General features: G+C 41.7%; 1 protein-coding gene across 3 annotated transcripts in view; it reads left to right on the top strand.

Moving 5' to 3' along the window:
* Positions 1 to 21,656, top strand: part of KLHL32 (kelch like family member 32) — a 220,870-nt gene that overhangs the window by 97,611 nt on the left and 101,603 nt on the right. The gene's annotated exons all lie outside the window — the stretch shown is intronic.

Below are 21,656 nucleotides of genomic sequence, written 5' to 3'. Positions count from 1 at the left end.
TATAAAGTGTGTATATATATATATATACACACACACACACACACACACACACACTCTAGAGCTGTGTGTAGGAACACACACACACTACACACACTGACAGTGATTATAACTTTAGCTGGTTGTAGTAAGCATAGTATAAAATGAAAGTATTTTAAGTGTCTGAAAATTGCTGCTGTCTTGGAGAGAAATTTGGAGTACCAAGTGGGAGTGATGAATGAACACCGCTAAGTGAGCAGTGTGCGTGTGTTCCTCCTACACACAATTCTAAGTACAGCCTTCTTAAAATCGTTTCGCAGATTTCATCCGGGAAGTGTTGAAGAATAGTCGTTTCCCCCCAATGCTAAAAGCTTCTCCACACATGTGTGCGCTCTTCCTTTGTTTTCACCGACAGATAGCTCACAGGCATATACTCATCTTTGCACTCAGTAGCAAGCACTCCTCCTCTGTCTCCCCACTACTCACAAATTGCCTGAGCAATACTCAGGATGTGTTGTGGTCCTTGTGGTATCCTTGCACAGCCACACACAATGGCTGGGATTGCCCTAGAGACAGCCACGGAGCAGAGGTAGCAGGTAGCACCTATTTGGGAGGAGGCCTTGCTCTGGAAATGGTCACCAGCAAGATCTACCTTCGAAGAAGGAAAAATGAAACCAAGAGAGCACTGGCTTTTACTTTCTCTTGTGTAACCTGATAGGGAAGCTCTAAAAAGCCCAGCCTAGAAGCAGAAATGATGTACCAAACAATAGTGACATCTGTAGCTTTCTTTAAGCCATCCCATGTCCAAATGCTTCTAGCTTTGTCAGCAATGAGCCAGGTGTATAAGCGTCTGAAGGAGAAAAGCAGTGATGGTATCGCTGTGTTGTTCTCTCCCGTAGTGAGTTCAGGAAAGAATGTGTCTTTAGGGACTCACATCTTCATTGCCTTCTTCTGCCCCAGAGAATGCTTTAGTGTCCTATGCATTGGGAAATATTTTGTAACTCTTACCATCTGTAGGTCTTTTAGAAAAATTTTTAAAAAGTGATATTCTCACAAATGAAAACCATTGTTTTATATGTAAAATGACACAGATAAGAGTTGAAAATCTGAGATAGCACCATTGAGTGGAGAGTGGGATATGACTTTCTCACGTACTCTGGTGCCTCACATTTGACCATGTCCCCTGGAGGGGGAGACCTGGTGGCACTCAGAGGAAGGATAGCAAGTTACCAAGAAGAGACTTGATACCCTATGAGCATATACAGGGGGAGGTAATCCCCCTCAGGAACAGTCATAGGGGAGGGGAATAAGGGGAAAATGGGAAGGAGGGAAGAATGGGAGGATACAAGGGATGGGATAACCATTGAGATGTAACAAGAATAAATTAATTAAAAAAAGAAAGAGAAAAAAAAAGAGTTGAAAATCAAAGGAAATTCTTAGTTTCTATCTTTGTATGTATTGAGGATTTTTTTTCTGATTTTACGTGATTCTTATAAGTTTACGTGTGTGTGTGTGTGTGTGTGTGTGTGTGTGTGTGTGTGTGTGTGTGTGTGTGTGTGTGTGTGAAGTCTTACTCAAACATTTGCAGGGTACTGATGACAGCTCCTGTCATGTAGCCAGATTTTAATACCACCATAGACAGCATACTAAACATGAAGCCTATTGGGAGGTATGTACATGCAGCACTTTATTTTGCTGAAACTATATTTACTCTCCACAACAGAATACTTTTCCCTAGAGATCTGAGCATCCAACCAGGCAGCAGAGTGACAGCAATCTTAATTGGAACTGCTTTCCCATGGATAATTCCTTTAGGGTAAATGTGTCACTTTGTATGGAAAAGTCTCCATCAGATTCACTGAGGAGCCTACCCTGGTTGTAGTACATAAAACAATTCTAGAAGATTTGCTGAAGTGTATCTATTGGGATCAGTGTTAAGATTATCCAATATTTTTTTGTTTGTTTGTTTGTTTTTTTAGTATTTTAATTTCAAGACCCTGTGTTCATCAGGCAATACCTGCAGAAGCCTGCAGGGTGACAGGCCCTCTAGCCATTTCAGCTGTGTCCCGGGGGCTGCAAGGTACAGGCTGAAATCCACATTCTAAAGGAGAATATCTTTAATTTTGCAAAACAACAAAAAACATAATTTTCTTCTCGCCTTAACTCTTGTCAGGCTATGGAACTGTTGGTAACTGAAGCCTGAGGAGAGTGCAACAGAGAGCAACTCTGAGTTCTGACGGGCACTTCTTTTTTCTTTCTTGAAGCTTTTATAAATCGATGTTATTTGCCTGTGGAGTAATTTTTTCCTTTTATTAATGGAAAAAAAGAAGTAGAATAGTAAGCTTCCTGAGCTTCAGTGAAGACCTTGTCATGCTTCATAGACTACGCCCACCCCGTATAAAGCCCTGTACCGTGGCTTTAGATGCTATATGCTGATTGGATTTTTGTTGTTTCCCAATGTCACATAAAGTTGTAAACCTTGCATGATTTGTTGTTCAAAAATAAAAGGAATAGGTTAATGCCCTGATCTCAGGTGAGTGTGTGTGTGTGTATGTGTGTGTGTGTGTGTTTGCCAAGTGCCTGCCTGTTCCTCGTGCAGAGGAAATAGCATTGCACAGAAGAGCTATAGAAGTGATTTCTATTTGAAGTCCGTCTTTCCCTCACTAAATCCCTGTATGTGGTCTGTTCAGAATATGCTTACATTGGACTGTATAGTTCAAGAGCTGTAAAGCCACTCACTCCTCCCTACATTAATGCCTGAAACATCTTCAGATGAGGAAGAGTGGCTGTGGCTACACTTTGGACATCAGCTTCCAGCCCATTAGCAGAAGTGAAACACTGATTTTTTTTATTCAATTAATTTATTCAGATTACATCTCAATTGTTATCCCATCCCTTGTATCCTCCTGTTCCTCCCTCCCTCCCACTTTCACCCTATTCCCCTCCCCTAGGTCTGTGACTGAGGGGGACCTCCTCTCCCACTAAATGGTCATAGGCTCTCAAGTCTCATCTTGGTAGCCTGGTTATCCTTTCTCTGCATGCCACCAGGCATCTCCACCAACGGGAAGTGGTCTAATATGGGGCACCAGAGTTTGTGACAGAGTCAATCCCCACTCTCCACACAGTTGTGGAGAATGTCCTGTCTATTAGCTAGATCTGAATAGGGGTTCGATGTTTATTGCATGTATTGTCCTTGGTTGGTGTAGTAGTTTAAGCAGAACTCCTGGGCCCAGATCCGCCCATCATGATGTTCTTCTTGTAGGTTTCTAGGACCCTCTGGATCTTTCTATTTCCCATTAGGATGTTCCAGTAGGGTGTACTCACATCTATCCCAATTTCCTGGTAAGTCAAAACTTTCATGGGACATGCCTCTTAGACTAGTGTCCAATTATACATGAGTATATACCATGTGAGTCTTTCTGCTTCTGGCTTAACTCACTCAGTATGATCATTTCTAGTTCCATCAATTTGTCCACAAATTTCAGGATTTCCTTGTTTTTAATAGCTGAGTATTCCATAGTGTAAATGTACCACAGTTTCTTTATCCATTCTTCGACTGAGGGACACTTAGGCTGTTTCCAGGTTCTGGCTATTATGAATAAGGCTGCTGTGAACATGGCTGAGCATATGTCCTCGTTGTGTGGAGGAGCATCTTCCAAGGAGTGGAATAGCTAGGTCTTTCGGAAGCCCTATTCCCAGTTTTCTGAGAAAGCGCCAGATAGATTTCCAAAGTGGTTGTACAAGTTTGCACTCCCACCAGCAATGAAGGAGTGTTCCCCTTTCTTTACATCTTCACTAGCATGTGCTGTCACTTGAGAAACACTAATTTTTTAAAAATAAAAAATTTCTCTAATTTTCCAGTTTTTATCTTTTTAAATTGACTTATTTTTTCTGTTTAAAATATTTTATTATCTTTTGAGAATTAAAAATTTTATTATTTTTTAATACATTTATATTATTATACATATATACAGTAACCTACCTATAGCAAGAAGTACCATAACACAATCAGGAATTATATAAATGTTACATTCTTAGTGTTTTGGCTATTTGTATTTGACAGCCTTGAAGAAAACATCTTTCCTATCTTGGTGAGTCTAAAATTCTTAATATAAATCAATCTCCATCACATCTTGTTATTATTAACTTAAAATACCTATCTATATCTAAAAACATCTTAACCTCTAAACAACTAAGTTTCATTGTAAAACTAAGCTATCTGGTCTTCAGTTCTATCAGAGACTTGAAAAGGAATAAACTTGATTACCTGAGTATGCCAGTAGTGCAGGTTAGTAGCTCTCCAAATGAGAAGATGACAAAGACAGTTTGCTACCTGAATAGTCACCCAAAACTCTCTATAACATTGGAGCATCTTTTTATATTCTCTCCCCTAACTCTTCCAAGACTCTCTATTACTTTAAAAAAAGAAAGAAAGAAAAGCATAAAGAAAAACTCATGAAGTCCAATTCGTGAGGAGCCTGCCCTTGGAGCCTGCCTTGGAATGTAATTGATATATTCAGTGTCACTTCATTGAAGAAAATTGATTTTCCTCCCAGCAGCTATCAATTTTGGATATCTTCATTGGCAGTAGATTTTGTCTGGATTGAGATTATATAGGTACGGTGTGTGCTGTCCCAATATTTGTGGTTCACGTGTGATTTTTGTGCCTCTGACTTGTTGTGTCTTTCAATGCTACTTCTTGAAGCTGTCCATGACCTCTGGCTCTTACAATCTTCCTAATACCTCTTCTGCTTCAATTCCTGAGACTTGATGGGCAAGTTGTGATATTTAGGGCCAAGCATTTTTAAGTCTCTTATTATCTGCATGATATCTGGTACTACATTTTCTGTGTAAATTACCATACACTGCATGACAAAGCTTCTCCGAAGAGGACTGAACAGTGCATCTACCTATGAGTCTAGAAATATGTCACCAGGAGCCATTTCATTGCTCTGTTCTTTTAGCAGAATAATAGTAGTAAATTTCCCTTAAGCCCATGACCTATCCAGTCTCAGGTTCTTGACCTCATTTACAGTTTCAGGAATGAGTTTCTTCTCATTTATCAGGCCTTAAATTCACTTCAAAAGCTGTCTGGTTATTTCTGTACCATTTGTGCCACTAATTATACCAATGGGCATAACTTGCAGTCAAGTAGTTATTGTAGTTTGAAGGATCCGTAGCTGGGTGAGGCTGGTAATTACTTTTCTTTTCTAGTCGCTATATAGCCTGTTACAGCATTATGAATGCTAGCCACTAAAAGGAGAGGATTCCAGTTGAATACTAGCTCAATTTTTCCATGTTCTATGATGTAACTGTGTGTGTGTGTGTGTGTGTGTGTGTGTGTGTGTGTGTGTGTGTGTGTGTGTATGTGTGTGTGTGTGTGTGTGTGGTATAGTGTAGTGTAGTGTCTTCAGCAATATTGTTTTACCATAAAATTGTGGAGGATCACCAGTAACATTAATAATATCCTATAATGTTTGGAGAAATCTATGGAACTTCTCCATGGCCAACATCTTAAAAAGATACAGCCCATTCCTAGTACTGGGTGTTTTATTTGATAGCATGTGATGTTGAGTTGGGTATCATTCCCCTCCATTTATATGGTAACTCCTTTTCAAGTGTGTGTGTGTGTGTGTGTATTTTAGGAAGTATCTATGGTATTAGGTTTATTGAGGAGAAAAATATAAACAGGAAGGATTCCCATGAGATAATGTGTTTTTTTTATCTAGATTTTTAATTCTCAGCCACATCTTTCAGATTTTAATATGAAAAAATCTTAAGTATCTTGAGATGAAATTCTTACATAATGTAACTGATCTATACAAGTTACTCTAAGCCCTGATGAAATGACATGAGCATATGTAAAGGATAAATACAAGGAAATTATTTATATTTAAAGTTATGTCAATACATATATCTTGAGGTTAATTATTCCCAGAGGTGGGGAAATACTCACTTGTCTACATACATAGGTGGCTTGACCATGCCTGGTACAGTTGACTGATACACAAATGTTTTACTGGCAACACACATACCCTGGGACATATGCTTGGCACTGTACTCTTAAAAGTAGTAAATGATTCCAAGAAAAAATGCATTAAGGGACTTCTGATCATCTCTTATCATTGTAACACTGGAAACTGAATGTATTGTCACACAGAAAAACAATAAAAATGTGGCTACGTGTTGGACAGAGTTAAATGTAAAAATAGGAATATGCATCACTGGAAGGCATTTCAGAATACAGCTGTGGGGGAATTCTTGGTGACTGCTCTTTATATCGCCTGACATCTGGCATCCTTTCCAGATGACTGGAGATGTCCAAGTGTGTTTCCTAGTTGTCCCCTAGAGAGGGACACTGCTCATATTTCAGATTTTATCCTGAGAACTTGCCACAAAGTCAGAAAACAATACTTGAGTTTTAAGCAGGTTTTTTTTTTTTTAATATTTCACTTCTTGCTACTGATGTTATTTTAGGTATCACCAAGAAAAACATTCAATGACATTAGGATCTGCAGGAAAGTTTTCTTTAGATGTCTGGGTCTGGAGGAATTAGAAGTGTGTTTAGTGTTTTCAGCATTTGAGGTTACTCTGTTGTGTTTCTCGTGTAGTGTGTGTGTGTGTGTGTGTGTGTGTGTGTGTGTGTGTGTGTGTGTTGCACTCACGTGTATGTGTAGTGAATGTATGTGAGGGAGCTCTCTCCTACACCTGAGCATATATGGCGTGTCTTTCCCTATCATTGTCCATACAATTTTTTTTACTTTTACTTTTTAATTTTATTTTATTTTTAGTTTTTCAAGACAGAGTTTCTCTGTGTAGCGTTGGATGTCCTGGAACTCTCTTTGTAGACCAGGCTGGCCTCAGACTGACAGGGATCCTCCTGCCTCTGCCTCCCATGTGCTAGGATCAAAGATGTATACCACCATGCCCAGCACAAATTTGTTTTTTAAACAGTGAACTTGGAGCTCAGCGCCTGGCTAGAATTTCTAGCCAGCAAGCTCCCTTCTCCTTTTCGGGTGAGGAGGAAAGGTCTACCTGTTTCTGCCCCAAGCACTGGGGTTATATGCACAGGGACATACATCCTACACGTAGGTGCTTGGAACTGAACTCAGGTCCTCAGGCTTCTAGAAAAAGAGCTCTACCCATGGACCATCTCTTCATGTGGTTTAGTTTTGTGGTCCACTTGTAATAGTATAAGCATGGAGGTGAGTGTGTGTGTGTGTATTGGAACATTTATTATATTACTTATAAGATTTATTTACTTATATTCTTTTCTGACCTTCTATTGCTTTCAGTTTCTTGTCTTTTCTGACTGATTTATATTCCTGGTATTTAAATAGTTACATGAGCTGGATATGATTGTGCCTGCCTGTAATAGGAGGGTGAGGCAGGAGGACCAGAGCTTCAAGATCAGCTGTAGCTACACAGTGCTTCTGAGGGTAGCCTGAGCTTCATAGTGGCCCCTTGCCTTAAAACCTAAGTGAACAAATAAAAACAAACAAAACACTTATGGCTGTCATTTGCTTCACGGTCTTTCATGGAATTATTCAAGTATGTTTATCTGCAAATGCTGGGCATGTAAATTAATGATGCTTTACTGGAATTCCATTTCCTTTCATTTTGATTATTTTTAAGTGGATTCAGAGATGTGCAATTGCTTGACTAGAAGGAAGGACATAGCTGTGAGAACCGCTTCCTCAGAGAGTTTTACCAAAGCGGGCCACTATTAGATAATGAGTTTTGAAACATCTTCCTAAAAATGAAGTCCTTGAGCCCTCTGCTGGAAACATTTAGTATTTGTACAGGGTAGTCAGTGTATGTGTTTTGCAATTCTAATTTTTAAGACAACATTATAGCTATGTATGTATATATATTGCTCTGATGAATAGTGCAATGCATAGGTGCTTAGCTAGTTTTGAACCCAGGACTCGGCACATGCTTGTTAAATGCTTTGTCACTGAGCTGTTTCCGCAGCCCTCAAATAGAGCTTGTGGGAAGACTTATTTTCCCACAAGTAGATGCTCCATTTCAGCAGAATATCATTAAGAACATTCAAATGAAGAAATTAATTTGATTGTGCCATGTTAATTTGTGAATATTTTGTTTCCTTTGTATGTCATAAGAATCATCTTTTAATATTTTGCTCTCAAAATGAAATTCATTAATTCAGCAAATACTTAATGATTACCCACTATGTGTTAAGGACTTCCGGGTGGTGGAGGCACACTGAAGGGAAACTTACATTGGCTGCTTCTTAAAGACATATCAAACTATCATCGGCATCCACAGATTGATTATTACTGAATTTTTAAAGAAATGGCATAGTAGCATTTTGAATTTTGTGTCATATGGAATATAATGAAAAAACATAGGAGTTCCATAACCACCCCCCCAACTGTAAAAATTCAGATGAAAGATGCAGTAATCGAGTTGCAGTGATTTTCAGAACACAGTTTAAAATTTAAGATACTAATCTTCACTGTTTGGAGGGGAGAAAAGGTTGTCATTTTCTCTGTGGTGGTTGAATAGGAACAGCTCCTGAGGGCCAGATCATGGGTATTCGTCCCTATGTTACCTTCTGTGTGTCAGAATTTTGACACAACATGAAGCAGCCAGTGACCTGAGAGAACCAGCCTCGAGTCCCACTTGTGGCACCATCTGAGGAGTCCTGCTTGAGCCCAGTGGTGAGACTCACCTCTTGTTAACTGGTGCTGAAGGTCAGTACCTCAGATCCATGGCCTACATCTCAGGCAGGTCCATATCCTTGCCTGGCAGTGCTAATCTGTTCTGCCTTGTTCCATCTATTGACAAGTTTCTCGTTCCTTCTGTCTTTTCAAACTGCCTCCCACTACCTTCCCTACAAAATTTGTAGTGGGGGGAACTCATCTCCTGTGGGGATTTTAGGCAGGGAAGGCTACATCTGCCTGTCATCATTGTCCTCAGACATCCCTGCATCTGTGTTGCCATCTTTCCCCATAGAAGATGCACATCCCTGAATGTTTAGGGGTAATCTTCCACCCTAGGCTCTCACCCTAGTCTGTGTCCCCAGTCCTCCTTCCTGTCATCTCTGCATCTGCCTCTTCATCTCGATTACTTTTTCTCTACTGTTCTTACTCCACACAAAAACACTTTATTACTCAAACTTAAAAAAGAAAACAAAAAACTTCCTCATTTGCAAAAAGTATCACACGAACCCCTTTTTCCTCAGTTTTCCTCAACTGTCACACATCTTTTCATTCCTCTAGTCTGAAGGCTTCCAGCTTCAGTATTCTAGAAAAACTGTTCTTGTTTTGAAACAGGATTTCTCAACATAGTAGATCAGACTGGCCTCAAACTCAGAGATCTGCCTGTCTCTGCCTCTGGAGTGCTGGGAATAAAGGCACGCGCTACCATGCCCAGTTTGAGAGCTTGTTCTTAACGGCATATCTAAATATTATGCTATCGCTTACAGATACGCAGCTCTAGGCACTATAGCCAGTCTCTCCATGAAAGCCTTTTCTCTCTGAGCTTTCAGAACACACTCTTTGGCTCATCTTCTCAGCCACCTCAGACCCCCAGCTCATTTATTTTTAGATCCTTACTTTCTTCTCGCCCTACATGTTGGAATCTCTCTCCTTCAAAACTGGCCTGCGTAGGCTAAGCAGCTTCCTTGCTAATGCCATAGAGACCTTCATTCTTCGCTATAATATTGTGCTACTGACTTCCAGCCTCCAAATGTACTCTAGAGCGGAAATCAGCAAACATTTTTCTGTAAGAAGACAGATAATAAATATTTGAGGCTTCTCAGGCCATGTCATTGTTCCTTTAAGCCTCCCATTGTAACTCAAAAACTGCCAGAAACAGATGGAGTCTGAGAAAAAAATCAGTTTACACTGAGATTTTTATTTCATATAATTTCCATGTCACAACATATTACTCACTACTGGGGGCGTTTTGGTTATTTAAAAATATTAGAATTATTCTCAGAAACTGTATCCCCAACAGTGAAATACATGTGTATCAATTCAACAAAATATGTACAAGGTCTATACAACAAAAACTACAAAACTGCCCAGAAAGAAGTCAAGAAGGTCTGTATTCAGAGAAATGAAGGCCAGGTATTGTCAAGAAATCAGTTTGGCACAGGATGATTACAGGTTTAAAGCATTCCAAACCGAATTTGAGAAGGTTATGTATGGGCACTAAACAAACTGATTATCAAACCAAATTTCAGAAGGTTGTTTTTAGGCACTAAACAAACTAACTATCACACCCAGATGAACTAGCGAAGGACCGAGAATAGGCCTGGTGCGTAGGTCCAGGCACTGCTTTCTTCTAGGTGAGAACGGACAGACCTTGAGATCAAAAGTCCCAAGGTCCCATTTTTTACTCAAGGTAAGGCCTGAGGCCTGGGCGTTAGGCTAAGTTCCCAGTTTTACTGGGGGAGTTTAGCTCTTTTAGAATGCAATTGCTGGTATCAGATGGCAGTGGAATACACACACACACACACACACACACACACACACACACACGTATACACACACACAAACAATCCTAATGTGTGAGGGGAGAGTTTATATGAAAAATACACACATATCTATAAAACTAAATAAACAAATGTGACGTGTGAAAGGAGATCTGTATGAAAAATTAATATATGACACCAAAAGTGTTACAGCCCTTCTTCTAGCTTCTGTGCTAAGCATGTCCAGTTAACAGCAGCCAGTTCTTCCCCAGAATTAATGGAGTCTCAGATGGCCGTGGTGGACGAATGGTGAGCATGACAGAGACCACACCAGCTACCCTTTATAAACCATGGGTAGTGGGGAGGGGTTTGTGGGTCAATGTTCTGATTCACTAAGTGCTAGAGGTGCTAGGATACTTAATCTGCATGCAGTGGTACAGTACCTCATTTACATGCGGTAGCACCAAGTCCTATCACAAGAAGGAAAACACAATACCTAATCATCCTATGGGTGTGGGAAGAACTTCTAGGTGTGATTGAAGGTCATTTGCTTAAGGCTAGGATCTCCTTAGCATAGAGTGGGTATCTAGAGGAATCCCCAGGTGCTTGCTGAACAGGTTTCTTATCAGGAAAGGGTTGGGCCTGTAATCTTCCATGAAGGCTATGTGATGCTTCTTAGAAGATCTGGGGGTTCTGGGTCAGGGGAAGATGGAACCCTCCTGAGAAAGAGAGTCAGTCCCTTGTTATGGACTGTCACCAGCCAGAGGCTAAGATCACTGGCTGTTCTTCCAAAGGTCCTGAGTTTAATTCCCAGCTGAGGTCTAGAGGCACATCCTTCCAGTAAGCCAGCTTTCTGAGCTTGGAATAAGGAGAGAGCCTCCCTCTTGCTTGCAGCAGACCACAAAAAACTTTGCACCAAAAAGTATCATTGGCCTCCTCTTTTCAAAAGGACACATCAAAGCTGCCCCAGAGGCAGGCCCCAGGAGTGTTCTGGGTACCTCTCCTACAATTTACATACCAGGGTTTTAAAACCAGGGTACCCTAGTGAGGGGGCGCTGTTCTCCTGTCTTTTCTTTTGTCCCATCCCCTTGTCCTTATTCCTTTTTTCTTTAAGCTTAATTTGAACTCTTGTTAGGAGACAGAATGCAAGGAAGATAGTCAGCCAATAAAAACCTAGTTCTTTGTCTCCCAGCTGCCTTATGTTGGCTAAGTGCACTAGGCTACCCTGCACTTTTTCAAGCCCAGGGTACAGGAGAACTCACTCCCACCTGAGTGGTGGGTGGCCACATTCACCTCCATTTGACCCTCAGCCCTTTGTGTGGCTGGTTTGCAGGACAAGCCACCCCAGCCAGCTTCTCTGGAGCTTGAAGGAGTGGAGGCTGAGGGAAATCTCTGAGACTAGATCCTACAGTCAACACGATCCAACACATTGTAATAAAACAAACTCAGTTGGCTATCCAGTTATGCTGCACTTGACCTCTCCAGCACTGCCCCACAGTAAAGGAAACAGAATTTCTTTCACTAATGATGCTAGTTGCACCTGGACATCTACCTGCAAAAACCAAGTCAAGTCTATGCAGAGATCTTACACCCTTCACAGATGTAAAACACAAGCCTAGCAAATTCCCAGGAGAAATTTTTCTCTATGTAGTTGTATGTATGACAAAGACATTTTGAGGTTTTGTTTGTTTGTGTGTGTGTGTGTGTGTGTGTGTGTGTGTGTGTGTGTGTGTGTGTGTGAGCATGCATTTGTGCATGCAGGAGCATGCATGTGTGTTCACGCCTATGTATGTACCTGTGTGCATGTATAGAAGCTAGTTAAGGATGTTAGGTAACCTTAGCTGTTACTCTCCACCTTTCTCTTGAGGTAGAGTCTCTCTCTGAGTTTAGGGTACGTGTTTTATAAGTTAGGCTGGAAACCAGCAAGTCACAGTGATCCTGCCCTTCAGAGCTTAGATGCCCAGGTGCTTCCATTGGTGCTTGAATCTGAACTATGATACTAATGGTTATGCAGAAAGTTCCCTTAACCACTGAGCCATCTCTTCAGCCCACTCAAAATATTTTTAAAGACACAAAAATGTGGTTGCTGATAACTTGTATTTCACTGGAATTTAAAACTTGTCTTCTACAAAATTCAATCTCAAAAAAAAAAAAACCTCAGTTTGGAGAAAATATTTATTAAATCATAAAAGAATATCATTCAAAATATTTGAAGAACTCAAAAATTCAATAATAAAAAATGCATCCTTTGATTTTTTAAAAGTAGCCACAGGTGTACAAGATGGGTTACCAATAAAGATAGGTGGTAAGTACACATGTGGGAATATATTCATATATTTCATTTAGGCAAATACAAATTAAAACAAAGGGTGACAAGTCTCCACCTGTTAGCACTGTGCCAACACCCAGGACCTGACAACACCAAAAGCTGATGAGGACAGAGAGGGAGGGAAGTTCATTTGTGCATGGTATTATCCCTGAAGAAGACAGGTTGGCAGTTTCCTAAAGAAATATAGCCCTTTTATCATATATATGCTCCTCGGTGTCCACCCTTAAAATGGAACGTTTATGTCTAAACAAAAACCTGATCACAAATATCCAGAAGCTATATTCACAATTAACAAAACATAAAGGTAGCAAAAATTAATTTCTATAGTAAATGAATGGATACCATAACTGTGCACGGAATGAAATGATTCAGTGCTAGAAGAAATGGGCTGTCAAACTATGAAGAGACTTGCAGGAAATGCAGGTGTATATTGCAGAGTGAAGAAAGCCAGTTTTAAAAGGCTGCATGCTGTGGGATTCTAATTCCATGACATTCTAAAAACTTAAACTATGAAGAGAGTGAAAAGAGCTATGGCTTCCAGGAGTAAGGATGGGGAAGTTGGGAGTGAATTAGCCAAGTACAGGGGATATGTAGGGCATGGAAACTATTCTGTATGGCCTTACAATGTCAAATGCATGCCATCATGACATTATATGTTTGTCAAAACCCATAGAATATAGAAACTATTCTATGGGGAAAACGAACACTCCTATGGGCTTTGGGAGAAAATGATAATCAGTGTAGGCTTGTCAGTTAGAGCAAGTGTGCCGTTCTGTGGGAGATGATGTATGGAATATTATACATGTGTGGGGAAAGCATGTACATGAGAACTCTGTTTTTGTTGAATTTTGCTACAGGCAAAAACTGCTTTAAAAATACTAATGCTTAGCACATAAGATACAAATGGATGTGATTAGACAGCTGTGCTCTGAGGGACGTACTTTGCCACTGGAATGCTTGTGGTTTTCTCTGCTAGCTGTCTATATGGATGATACAACACAGACCCTGTTAAGTCACCCCTATGCTTGAAAATTGATGCCAAGGGGGCTGGAGAGATGATTCGGCAGTCAAGAGCACTGGCTGCTCACCAGAGGGCCCAAGGTTTGGTGTTCAGCACTTGTGTATGGTCAACCAACCATCTGTAACTCCAGTTCCAGTTCCAGGGAATCTGACCCTCTTCGGGCCTCTGCAGCACTGTATGCATGTGGTAAACAGACACACATGCAAGCCAAACGCCCACACACATAAAATAAAACCAAAGTAATCCTTAAAGCAAGAAAATTGGCATCAGCCAAAGCCAAATCTTGAGAGAGAGAGAGAGAGAGAGAGAGAGAGAGAGAGAGAGAGAGAGAGAGAGAGAGAGAGAGAGAGACTTCCATTTTCACGTATCCATAGTTGAAATTCAGTGTTTTCTTTTTGGTTTTGCCCCCATATTATGGAGCTGCCTATGTTAAAGGGAATCTGCCCCTGTGTTATGGAGTTACCTGCATCTGTTATGGAGAATCTGCCCGTGTATTATAGTTGCCTGCCTCTGTTATGGAGAGAATCTACTCCTGTCTTATAGAGTTGCCTGCCTCTGTTATGGAGAGTCTGCCCCCCCCCTCATGTTATGGAGCTGCCTGCCTCTGTTATAGAGAATCTGCCCCTGTGTTATGGAGCTTCCTGCCTCTGTTATGGAGAATCTGCCCCTGTCTTATAGAGTTGCCTGCCTCTGTTATGGAGAATCTGCCCCCTCCCGTGGTATGGAGCTGCCTGCCTCTGTTATAGAGAATCTGCCCCTGTGTTATGGAGCTGCCTGCCTCTGTTATGGAGAATCTGCCCCTGTGTTATGGAGCTGCCTGCCTCTGTTATGGAGAATCTGCCCCTGTGTTATGGAGCTGGCTATGTTATGGAGAACCCCAGTTCCATGATAAAGCTATGAGGGATGGAATCTACCATCTTTATCACACTTGAAAGAACACTGGTTATTAAGTAGGTCTTAATAATTAATTTAGCTTTTCTTTTAACCTATAATGACCTTCATGTTTCATTATACTTTAATTTGCTACAACTGCTTCTTTCCCTTACAGTTAGAAACTATCAAAAATGTATTCTGCTTTTTCAGATAATTAGCCACATTTGTAAAGGTGATGTAAGTATGTATAATTTATCTTTACATTCTGTTAAATAATGCATCTTATTAATTTAAACATAATGAAGAAAACCATGTTGAAAATGACTAGCTGACAATACTATTAATCTCAAGGCCTTGAAATGCCAGAATAATTCTAATGAAGAAGGGATCATAAGAAAATGGAGTTTTCTGTATGCTGTGAAAAGACAAGTCATTCTCATCCGTCTGCAGGGTTTTTCAATCAAATCAGGCATTTCTGGCCAAGTGCCCCTCCAGAATCACGTGGCCATTGGATCACTACACCAGCACAATGCCACAGGCCCTTGTCACTTTTCTCAAGCACTGCACTCCAGCATTTATCCTGTTCACTCTTCCAGTGTAGTATGATGCATGAACATTTGCTGTTACTCCTGCAAACTGTTTTTGTGAGGTAGATAGTATTGTAAGCACACATAAGGGCACTAAGGAATGCTTGGAGAGTAAACCCTTAAGCATTCTTATCCTCACTTTAATTTTATTTTCTTCTTAAAAATCGAGTATGTCTGATAGAGGTACCAAGAAATAGAAAATCATTCTCTTTAAACAATGGCGCCACCTTGTGGATAAACAATCTTTTGTCAAAGTTTTAAAGCCAAAAGTAAATTTTGTTTATGTTCAATCTATATGACTTCTCTTATATAGGAATGCATCGTGCAGACGGCTTCATATGAATTGAATATTTGACCAGTAAATTTATTTATGCTCCTTTTTCTTAGTTTACCTGATAGATTATAATTACTATTGTGTTAATTTGACATTTTTTTTCTATACCATGTGAAACAATGAATTTCAATTGTCTGAATGGGAAACGTCCTCACTTATTCTTTTTTTTTATATCAATTAATTTTTTTTATTAATTTATTCTTGTTACATCTCAATGGTTATCCCATCCCTTGAATCCTCCCATTCTTCCCTCCCTCCCATTTTCCCCTTATTCCCCTCCCCTATGACTGTTCCTGAGGGGGAACCTCCCCCTCTATATGATCATAGGGTATCAAGTCTCTTCTTGGTAACCTGCTGTCCTTCCTCTGAGTGCCATCAGGTCTCCCCGTCCAGGGGACATGGTCAGAGGTGAGGCACCAGAGTGTCGTCCTCACTTATTCTGGTAAATAATATTAGACCATATCTAGCTTAAGTTGCATGAGTCTTTGTACTAAAAGGGTGGTTGTTTTTATGGATGAACTTGCAAACCTTATTTGTCTGGGAAAAATGTTATCACACTTGTAACTTGCTCTATCCACAAAAATCAGAAGAAAGTAAACTGATCACCTCCTACACAAGCGATGAGGACGTACCTTGAGGAACTAGAGATACAGTTTTTATTGAAGATAGTGAATCAGTTATTAAATCAGAAAAAAGGAAATAAGGGCATACTGAAACTTTGCATAGGCGTTTAAAGACAGTTGTTACCAGAAGCTAATCCAGGTGGCAAGGTAAAATTGGACGGGGATGGGGAGGTGGGGGGCGTGAATGTCTGATGGCATAGGAGCTGATGGATGGGGATGGGGATGGGGGTGTGAATGTCTGATGGCATAGGCGCTGATAGACGGGGATGGGGGCGTGAATGTCTGATGGCATAGGAGCTGATGGACGGGGATGGGGGCGTGAATGTCTGATGGCATAGGCGCTGATGGACGGGGATGGGGACGTGAATGTCTGATGGCATAGGCGCTGATGGACGGGGATGGGGGCGTGAATGTCTGATGGCATAGGTGCTGATGGACGGGGATGGGGACGTGAATGTCTGATGGCATAGGTGCTAATGGATAGGGATGGGGACGTGAATGTCTGATGGCATAGGAGCTGATGGATGGGGATGGGGATGGGGGCGTGAATGTCTGATGGCATAGGCGCTGATGGACAGGGATGGGGATGTGAATGTCTGATGGCATAGGAGCTGATGGACGGGGATGGGGGCGTGAATGTCTGATGGCATAGGAGCTGATGGATGGGGATGGGGGCGTGAATGTCTGATGGCATAGGTGCTAATGGATAGGGATGGGGGTGTGAATGTCTGATGGCATAGGCGCTGATGGACGGGGATGGGGGCGTGAATGTCTGATGGCATAGGAGCTGATGGATGGGGATGGGGGCGTGAATGTCTGATGGCATAGGCACTGATGGATGGGGATGGGGGTGTGAATGTCTGATGGCATAGGCGCTGATGGATGAACAGGAACAACGTGGAGTTTGTGTGATGGCCCAGCTGGGACCTACATCTCAGGCCCAGCCGACTCTCCCAGGGCCTCCTAGCTGCAGGATGCCATGCCCTGTGCAGAAGCGCAAACAGGCTCCACCTTTTTCCTCTTTCCCAACATCTTAGCTCCATCTCCTGGAAATGAAGCTGTAAGGCCAGGTGCGTGAGCCCTGTCTCAGTTTGGGGGTCATTTCTCAGAGATGCTGCAAATCAGCCCCTTACAGCCAACTCTGCTCAAGGCATTGACCAAATGAGATGAAGTGTCCCAGAATGCCCTGTGCCAGGAAGGACTGCACATTAAGGCTGAATGCTCATGTCAACATATTTCAGGAATCTGTCACCTTCTGCTGAACTTGTAGATTTAAACTCTGGTATTTTGTCACAGTACTGGTACAGCATCACAAGCTGTGGGGCTTTGCCTTGGAAACCTGACTGAAGCGAAGAAGAAATGAAGGAAGAGCAGACATACAGACACACCTACAGGAAAGAAAGCTGGGATAGGATGGGGTGTGATTGCTGCTGTGCAGCAGAGGCCAGGAACTTCAGCACTTTCATCATGCACAGCACAGGAGGAGCAGTTAGCTAGTCTGAGGAAGAAAGCCCTGTAGGTGAGCAGTCAAGCTACAGTCATCCAAGAGGAGGAAGCTACAGTTGCCAGTTTTTGCACTTGCTACCAACATGGCCACTCAGACTAGAAGAAGGCTTTACCATCCGTCTGAGCCTCAGCCAGGCAAAGGTTTTGTCACTCCGGTGGGGCTGAGGCATGGGGTCCTTGACATGGCCATGCCCTCATTAACAACACACTCACTCAGGACTTCAATCTTTACATACTTGCTCAGGGTGTCCACGTCCCAGTGTTACCCTGCACACAGCCATTGGTTAAGTCCCATCTAGTTAGCAAAGACAAGAGAGACAGCAGGGTCAGCATTTGGGAAGAGGAGTCATAGGGCATCTTTATTCACCTGACCTTGAGTACCTCAGCTTCAGTAAAGATCCTTGAGCTTGGCTTGAGGTATAGGAATGTCATTTAACCCAGGTAGCACTATGTGTTCCTCATAGCCAAGTGTAACTTCTCTGTATTCTGCATAGAGCTCAGGGGTTAATGTATGATGGACAGAGAATTACAAATTGTCCCTATGAACAAGGCGTTTGGTTCCACCTTGATGGCTTCAGAACTTCTTTAGAAATCTGGAGGAGCCTGTGCTGTGTCCCAGCCAGAGAAGCTGAGAGACTCACTGAAAACTCTGCAACTCATGCTGGCTTCTTCAGGATTTTTTCCTCTTTGACACAGGAGCCCAGAGCATGGGACCTTATATTTCTTGCATTTTCTATGTCACTTTGCCTTGTTTGCATCTGTAGGTCGTTATGTGAGGAAGCTGTGGATGTGTCAGTCACATAGGTTGGCTCCCGTACGAAGTGTGTCCTTAGCTCTCAGGGGACTACCTTGCCTTCCTGTACGCTGAGCTCAAATCCCATCCAGTCTGTTAGAATGCCAGACTAAATGTTGATGGCTATAATTTCTGAAGGACTTGAAGTTGGTTTTAGTCAACGTTTTATCACAGAAAAAGGCAAATGAACTAGAAAGTCGTGTAACATAAAGTGAGTCTTTGAGAGCTCCTACTTTTAAAGTGTTTTACTGGCCAGTTCGTCAGGAAGGTGCCAAGTTCACTATACTATAGTGCACAAGGAGTTGAACCCCAGGTTATTCCTGCCTGAGTATAAATCCTTTGGGAAAATGGAGCAGAGAAGCCAGTCTCTGAATGGCTGCAGGGACACTGACACATGCTGCTTGTTTCTACTAAACGAAACCAGTTTTCCTGGCAGTTTCTCTCTGCAAACCTTCTAAGGAACTTGGGGGCTTCTCTGTGATGAAGTTGCATTTAGAAAACTCTTATGTTATAATGAGAGGAGGAAAAAAGCCCACAGAACAAAAATTAAAAATCAAAGGTAAAAACAATCCCAGTATGGGTTTCTGGTGTGAGGCCTTCTCAGTGAGGCCACTGCACGTGTTCCACATACTATGGAATTTTCCTCTGCCTCTCTGTGATAGCTGTCTTCGTGTTTGGCATTACCGTACTGTGGAGGTTATCATGAGTGCCTGTTATGTGACATGAGTGCAACTGACAGGGTGGGAAGGCTAAACTAACCTTTCTAATCCATCTGTTCCCTGATCTGTGCCTTAGGCCATGCCTCTTTTGCAAGTCTGTTCTCAGTTCTTTCTCCTCCGATGGGAGAGATACTCATTTCCTCAACAACATCAGTCAAAGCCTCTTCCTTGAGGATTTGTGGAAATTTACATTTCTCTTCTGACTACAAGAAGAAAGAGCTGTTAAAAAAAAAAAAAAAGATCCAGAATGAGTGCTTGCATTTTTGGCCGCTGTGCCTAATTTTTTCACATATTTACCTCACTGTTCGAGAAATACATAAGTTACATCTCTTTTTTCTCTTTTCCCATGTCAAAGTAATAAGATAAATTTTGAAAAGAGCACTTGTGCAGAATCAACTACCTCTCCAAACTTGTAGTTCAATAAGCATCTCAGTATAGAGTGACAGCTATGCCTAGGCATTGTTCCTATGAGCTAGACACAGAACAGGGCAAATTTCTTCTCTCCTGGAATTTGCATCCTCATGTGCAGAGAATCAGAAAACAACCAAATAAATGTGCACTATGTCAAGAGCCTGTAAGTGTCATGGACAATGAATCAAAGGTAGACAGGAAATAATGGATATTTTGGAGTGATGTACTATTTACCACAGGATGGTCCTGGAAAGCCTTGTGGACAGTGTTATTCCGTATACTTCAAAAAATGAATGAGTTTGTTAAGTATATAGCAAGCCAAAGTGAAAGAAAAATAGCATGTAATAGTGAGTGTACCTGAACATGTTATATATGTATAGAAAATTATCGAGGAATAGTTTTAGTTTTTAAAAAAGAAGAATGGTCCTAGGGTTTTAGCCTAAATAACTGCTATGTTATTTGCTGCAATGGATGGCAGGTTTGTAAAAGAATTGGGTTGGTGAGTGGTAGAAAAGAGCATGCTTGGTTTTGGCTGCCCTCTAGACAGCCAAGAGGCCATGCTGAAGTGGCAGTGGGTGCCAGGACCTATCCAGCTTGAGTGATTAACCCAACTGAGGCACTGAAGAATGAAGAAAGGCAGACACATAGTTACATGTAAAGAAAAGCTGGGAATGAGTGGGCTGTACTCATTTGGATGGATGGTACCAACCTCTACAGTAGCCCAGAATCTCACTCTGGGTAGAAGTATAAAAGATAGGATGGGAAGAACCAAGCTGATGCCTTGAGGAAGATGATCCTGGATAGAAAAGACTGAGTTGGTTGATAATATGAATCGAGAATGCAGGTTTCTTTTATACAGTGTAATAAGGAGGCAGGGTTAGCCAGTCTCAGTTAGAAGGGAGTGGTCTCGGCTGCAGTCATGGCAGGGGAGGAAGCTGTGGCCGATAGCGTTTGCACTCACTGGTCATTCATAAACACCAGAGGAGGCTTTGCCATGTCTCCAAGGCTTACCTGGAGAAGGCTTTGCCGCTCCCATGGTTCTGAGACAATGGTGTCTCTGTAACGCCCACGTCAACAGTGCTCATTCCTTCAGGACTTCATCCCAGTATCCACAGTTGTATATGAGTCAGGCCCGGGGTGTGGGAACAGAAACAGATTTGAGTGTGGTCAGCATATAAATGTTGTTAATGCCATGCAGTGAGCAGAGAGACCAAGCTATGGTCCTTTCCAAAGCACAGGGACTGGGAATGAGAACAGTTAGGGAAGTAAAGGAAAATCAAGAAAGAAAGACTCCTGACCCAGAGGCAAGAGAGACGGTGTCATTTAGAGAAGTGGGTCCTCACCTTTGCTTACTGCCCCAGGTGGACATGGCAATGAATTGACAGTGGGTTTGGAGACAAAGATGTCCAGACTGAACAACTCGGCTGAGGCTGGACAGCTGTGACAGCACTACGGGCTCTTGTAGGAGTGAATTTCTCCATCGTGGTGTGTGTCTTTCTCGGATCTTTTTCAGCGAGCTGGTAGAAGCAGTCAAATAGTTGGGCTTAACCAAAAAAAAAAAAAAAAGTAGATAACTGGTGCCACCAGATACTTGACTGTTCTCTTCCCTTGTGATGTTCGTTACCTTATGAAAGCGATCGCTGCCTCTTAAATAAAGAAGACCAGAGAAACAAAACTTACAAATGCCGAAGATGAAAGTTTATGGTTGTATAGGACTTGTAAGTAGAAAAATGCCCAACCCACTCTCATACTGCCCACTACAACAGATACAATGGTTCTGCCCTAAAACACCTGCTCACTACACTCTGACTGAAGTGAGAAGTCGGAAATAGACTGTGGAAAACTAAACCTTATTCCTTTTGCATTTAATGACTATGTTACAGAATGCATGTTAAGAGGCTACTACGTTCTTTGAAAATGTTCATATTTTCCTACAAAAACAAAGGAACCAAGCAGAGGTTTGGATGTAGGGAAAACTGTTGGCCCACGTAGAAACAAAACAATTTGTCTGTTTGAGAGGGGGCCATCTTATGATAATTA

Source organism: Acomys minous (assembly GCF_964271855.1).
Source record: "Acomys minous genome assembly, chromosome: 1".
NCBI classification, from domain to species: domain Eukaryota; kingdom Metazoa; phylum Chordata; class Mammalia; order Rodentia; family Muridae; genus Acomys; species Acomys minous.
Note: the sequence above shows the minus strand (reverse complement) of the source record. Positions and strands in the feature narration are given on the sequence as shown.